This window comes from Magnolia sinica, chromosome 9 (genome assembly GCF_029962835.1).
Source record: "Magnolia sinica isolate HGM2019 chromosome 9, MsV1, whole genome shotgun sequence".
NCBI lineage: Eukaryota > Viridiplantae > Streptophyta > Magnoliopsida > Magnoliales > Magnoliaceae > Magnolia > Magnolia sinica.
Genome location: NC_080581.1, coordinates 84,918,986 through 84,925,037, shown reverse-complemented (window position 1 = coordinate 84,925,037; position 6,052 = coordinate 84,918,986). Strand labels below are relative to the sequence as shown.

The window sequence follows — 6,052 nt, the reverse complement described above, 5'->3', positions numbered from 1 at the left end:
CTGTAGTACTGTACAAATCAAGAGATGCACTTCACATTATTGGTTCTAGCAACCCATGCCAGTATTTATTTTCTAATACTAGTGGAGTGTTTGATTTTTCTTTTGAAAGATAGTGTCTGAAACAGTGTTGGGAGACTTACTCTGTTGAGAATATGTACAGGGGTTAAGTTACCACGGATTGGTCAAAACTCAAAAGTTAACACATCATTTTATTTTACTGTGATTTCTTGTGCCATGTTAGTGATTTTCTTTTAGCAGTTATGGGGTTGGTTATGGTATTGTTATGTGATTACCGCACTATTCTAACACTACAAGGTAGAAACAGTTTTTATATCTGTAGATGCCATTTCAACTAGTCTTTTTATTAGTTTTTCAAGTAGGCACTAGTGTTCTTAACCTTGTATCTTGATTCCTAACTTCCCCTGCCCCCACCTAGTTTCTTCCTATGAAATTTGTTCCTACAAAAAAAAAAATGTCTGAATTAAAACTCAACTCGTTTGTTTCATTGTATTGAGCTTACCTGATTGTCCAGTGCTGACCCCACACACCGATAGAATGTTCTTGAGCATTGGTTCTAATCCTTGTATTTCTAAATTGTAATATTCCGATAGCATTTTTTTGGACATTCTATGCTCATTTTTTGTTTTAATTCCACGCAATAACACTTCACTGAACTTGGACCATTGACTACTTAGCCACTAATGGCCTAATTATGGAATTACTTAAGTGTAATGTGGGGCCTATGTGGTGTATATATCACATCCAACCTGTACATCAGATGCGTCCCCTCAAATTATTACGGTGCTAAAAAATCAATTCCATCCAAAACTCTAGTGGGCCACAACACAGGGAACAAGGTGAGATGCAGTACAACCTGATTTTTGTCTTGCCCCAAAAATCTCCCTCCCTTATGACCCACCTCAGCTGATTTTTGGGCCCTAGGATAATGTGGGGTGGCACATTTTATAGATATGTCCACACCTTACCAGTGCCTTAAATACTGAAGTCAGGTCATGTGCCAAACAAGCCAGGGGTGGCCATGGCCACATATGGGCTAGGCCTTGTCTGATGCTAAGGCCCAAACCCTGAGGTCATACCCAAACAGGGCCTGACCTAATACATCCCTTAATCAGATTGGACTTGAATGTTTGTTGAATAGAACACATACATACCAAGTGGGGCCAGGCAAAAATAACCTGAGACCAGGCCTGACCCAAGAACTGATTGGGCCATACATGACAGGTTCAAGCATGGTCTGAAGCAGGGCCACCCCTTGGACAGGCCAAGCCATGCTTATCTGAAATAAGTCACTTATCTACTGTTGTAAGTAGAAAAAGTAACTTATTTAGTGGTATCCAAACGAATTAAATGCAAATACTTGCTTTTTGTCGTGGAGTGGGTGAACCTCTCCTTCAAACAATTCATAAGACCTGGGACTCTCAGGCATTAGAGGAATCAGTTTTCATCCAAATGTGGTTCTCCTGCATGTGCATCACAATCTAATAGGCTTCATTCATAGTTTATGGTTGGATCTCCATCATCCTGTTTTGAATGCTTCTTCTAAACACTCTATAGTAATGAGTTACCTGCTACATTTCTGATTCTGCTAGATCACACCTCGACATCAGATTATAATTCTTCTAGTTGTATCCTCAATTAGACCAAAAACATACTAATTAGGTGCTTGGCTATGTGATTGAGTTGTCCATATTAGCCGTGTGAGATGTAGGCCATGTATGCAGTAGAGAAGCTTTCATGGCGATTAAATACTGTTATGCTAGTGTATTGTTGTGTTACTGCAAGTACAAGGAAAAGGGTGTGTTTAAATAGTGATTTTTAGTGTTTATATCAAATGATATTTACTTGGGCTTTTCTTTTTTGATGTGTTTTTATTCAATTGGAAGGAATTTGTATTGGTGGTTAACTTCAATGATGAGGATTGAATTTCTTGATCTGGGTTGCTTTAGTTTCTGATTTTGATTGTGTTGAGGGAAGATAGGAATAAGGATGGATTTTATTTTGATCAAATTCTTATACGCAACCGCCATGCATATGTGCCAACATGGCCTGCATGTTCAAGATGCAAGCCCTTGTCTACACAAACAATCAGGCACATCCCTATTTTTATTTTATTTTATAATGATGATCTGAATTCCAACTGAATTAGACTCTATTTTCCAAATGGAAGAGTTCTGACATCTCTCTTTCAGATTTGGGAAGTTGGGCTTGGAGAACAGAAAATGCCAGTAGAGATGCTTCAAGCATTTCAAGATCATCTTGTAAATTGCGGCTTAATATTGTTTTACCTGAACCGGGCACATTATTTTATGTTTGGACACAAATTGCAGTGTCTAGGCATGGGAAATCAAGAGCTTCTTGAATATTTTAGCTCTTATGATGCAGTGAGGGCTCATCACTCTTATGGCCCTCATGGGCACCGCGGGATCAGTGTTCTGATGTTTGAAACTTCTACAGTGGGCTTCATACTTTGGTAGAGTTTGATGCATGATACACAGACACTTAGATACAGATCTGTAAATGTGACGTGCATTTTCTCATTATGCCATTCAAATTGTGGGGTCCACTGTAGATAGAGGATATAATTTGAAAATCAGATTGGTTCAACAATCTTAACCTTGATTTGTGGAAACTTATTTGTTGAACTGTTGGATTTTTTTATTTTTATTTTTCAATTTTAACCATCTGATACTTGTCCACAATTGGTTAGTTAGGTAATCAAATCAAGGTAATTTTTGGATTATGATGCATCTAAGTTGGTGCTGACAAGTTGGATATATTAATCTGAGTTACTTGTATGCCAATGCAATTAGAGGTCCTTCGTCTGCTGGCTCACCATGCCAATGCCAATATTTTCACTCTGTTTTTAGAAGAATTGTTATTCCTTACTTTCAGTATTCCCATAAAATTGCTGCAGACAGCGTCTACAAATTTTGTCATTTAAGGTTTAACTGAAAAGGCCAGCTAGATCAGATTGTCAACATATCTTAGATACCATGATACTCAATGAAAGAATGCTAAATCAATCCAGTGGGCTGAGGAATAAATGATATGTGGTCTCTTCTACAACACAACATGATACCTGTACTCGAAACAGAAGCCACCGCTGAGAAGGTTGCCAATAAGAATTTTATTCATGATAGCTGTCCAACCAATGCAAGCGCACTTGGTAGTACCTGAATATCCTTAAAAATTTTCTTCTAGTGGCAGTAACCTCTCCACAGTTCTTAGAGCCTTCCTCTTTTTTAATTTTAATTTCTATGCTACTGCAGGTGTTGTGAAAATGCACTTCTGGTCCTAGAGTATTGGGCTGATGCGGCTGAAATTCAGAGATCATCCAATCTTTATGAAGATCTCATAAAATTTTATGTTGCAGATGCAATGAGCGAGGTATAACCTAGCTGTGTGTTTCTTGCTCAGGATTTGCCATAAGAAAGAATGTGCATGCCTGAACTCTAGGGGTTGCAATTTTGCATATCTATTTTTGTCATTTCTTACTAATAAAACAAAAGTCATTTCTCTCTCTAAACTGCTCCTGGTAATGGGATTATTAACACAATTTCAGGTTTTAATGCTCGGTATCGGTTCTGACTTGGTAATGACTGGATCTGTTCTACTTGTGTGTGGAAATGATGTGAGAGTCAAATGGGTTTTGGATATCTTGGATTAGATGTTCTGCATTACAGGTTTCGAGGATGGACTCTGGCTGGTCAAGGTCAGAGGAGAAGCCATGTAGGGGGGCATCTAAACTGGCTCACTGGGTAGTTTCTCTTTCCATTCCTTAGGTAGATGATCAATAGTTTCTCTTTGCAAAACCTGGTATTGATAGATTCAAGACATTTTGCTAGTCAATTATACTTCTTCAATTTCTTCAGGAAGTTGCAGATGCTGCTAACAGTACTTGGTTGGTGTCATAGAACTAGATTCAGAAAAGGTCCAGCTGCTATGTGATGCACCTAATGAAGAAGTAGATGAGAAAAATAAAGATCAAATTGCAAACTTCCTCTGTCCAGTAAGATTGTCATTGAGTATTTTCTTTTATCCAATTCAGGAAGCCTTTCTTTATTTCTCAATATTTGACATTAAATTCATTCCATAATGGTAGGGTAACTATGTTGTTTCTGGAGGTGTGAAAGCAGTGGAAGGTATGGCAAAGTCATTTAAGGCTCGAATGATGGTTAATTACTCTTAGATTATTAATTACCATTTTTCCATAATTTGATAAAAGCTTCATGCATTATGCTTTACCATATTTTTGCATACTTAGCTTGTATTTCTCTTAAAAGACTAATGTTTGTGGTACAGAAATTGAAATTATGGAAAAGCTTGTATTTCCTATGATTTTAATAAATTTGTCATTTTAATAAATTCAAAAGGATATGTGGAGAAAGAACAAGGGATGCATCCAAAGTTCCAAACTTATGTAAAGAACAAGGGATGCATCCAAACCTATGTAACAAAGACATGGCACTTCTTTTGAAATTAAGCTGTGTCAAGTGTTGATGCATGTCTGTCTCTCTGTCCAGCACTCCTATTATCCAACCATTTAATCCTAAAGATGGAATTAAGGTGCCTGCTGGGTCAGGGCATGAGATCCCTACAGAAGTTGGCACATATAGAGGCGAAGAGCGGCATCATTAGAGCTGGGGAATCTCACCCAACTGGGGAGGTTAGGCATTATCAAGCTGAAGTGGAAGATGGGAATGATTTAGCCTGCACTTCCATTTGAGAGAAGATGATTCACCTTCACTCCTTTGAAGTGAGATCAATGGATGAGGAGGAGGTTCTCGACCTGCATTCTTTATCACATCCTCCGCTGCATCTTCAACGTCTATATTTGGGAGGGCGTTTGGAGAAGTTGCCTGAATGGATTGCCTCGCTTCATAATCTGGTAGTAGTTCATCTGACGTGGTCCAGATTGGGGGATGATCCACTCAAAGCCCTTCAATCACTGCCCAATTTGGTGGAACTCTTACTAGATGGAGCTTATGATGGAGAAGAGTTATGTTGCGAGGGTAGAGGATATCCAAGACTTAAGAAATTATGGCTCATTGAGTTGAGCGGGTTGAAGAATGTGAGGGTGGAGAAGGGAGCAATGTCAAGCCTTGAAGAGCTATATATTAGACGTTGCGAAGAATTAGTGGAGGCGCCGCTGTGGCTCGAACACGTCACTAACCTCAAAGAACTCTACCTGTATGATATGTCGGAAGCTTTCTTGAAGGGGCTCAGAAAGGATGGAGCTGAAGAGTTGGTGGATTCCATTCGCCACATCCCACTCATACGATATATAGACACTCAGACAAATACTTATCGGGATTTGTCATGATTCTGAAGAGTTAGTGGATTCCCTCCTTCCTATTTACACTTTATATTTTTGTTCTGTCTGTTGCTCTTCTTTTTTTTTTTAAATTGCATTTCTTAATCTTTTCTTTTTTAAATGAAATTTTTACTGTTGTTTCAGGGAGGCCGGTTCCTCTAAAATTATATGGAGTAAGCTTTGTATGTTCCTTATATCTAAGCTATTCATCCGTTTTGACCATTCATTTTAGGGCATGGCCCTCCACGTGATTAGATAGGCATGATCCTGGGGCATCCTTTCACCATGGGTTTCTTTTACTTGATGCACAGTTCAGATGGTATGCACATTTAACATGGAAGCGGATTGGGTGGTGTTGGGCGCTGTGGGGTCCACCTGATGTATGTATTCTATCCATTGCGTTCATCCGTTTTGCCAGCTCATTTTAAGGCATGAGCCCAAAAATTAAGTAGATCAAGAGTTTTAGTGGACCACACACAGTAAACAGTGGTGATTGAATGCCCACCATTAAAATACTTCTTGCAAGCTACAAAAAAGTTTTGATCAATCTGATATTTGTCTTCTCCCTTCGTTCAGATTTATGTGACCTTATCAACACGTTAGATAATAAATAAACATTACGTGGACCCTAAGAAGGTCTCAAGGGTTGGCTTTCAATCACCACTATTTCCTCTCCTCTGTTGTGGTCACTTAAGCTTGGGATCTGCTTCATTTTTG

At 38.8% G+C, this 6,052-nt stretch overlaps 1 long non-coding RNA gene across 2 annotated transcripts; it reads left to right on the top strand.

The window, feature by feature from the left end:
* Window positions 1-3,289: 3,289 nt before the first annotated feature.
* LOC131256514 (uncharacterized) lies at window positions 3,290-4,365 on the top strand. 2 transcript variants are annotated; one of them, XR_009176859.1, is made up of 4 exons: window positions 3,290-3,408; window positions 3,584-3,779; window positions 3,894-4,030; window positions 4,124-4,365. It is a non-coding gene; the product is annotated as an uncharacterized LOC131256514 (long non-coding RNA). The 2 variants fall into 2 exon arrangements; XR_009176858.1 differs by having other exon boundaries at window positions 3,296-3,779.
* Window positions 4,366-6,052: the final 1,687 nt, after the last annotated feature.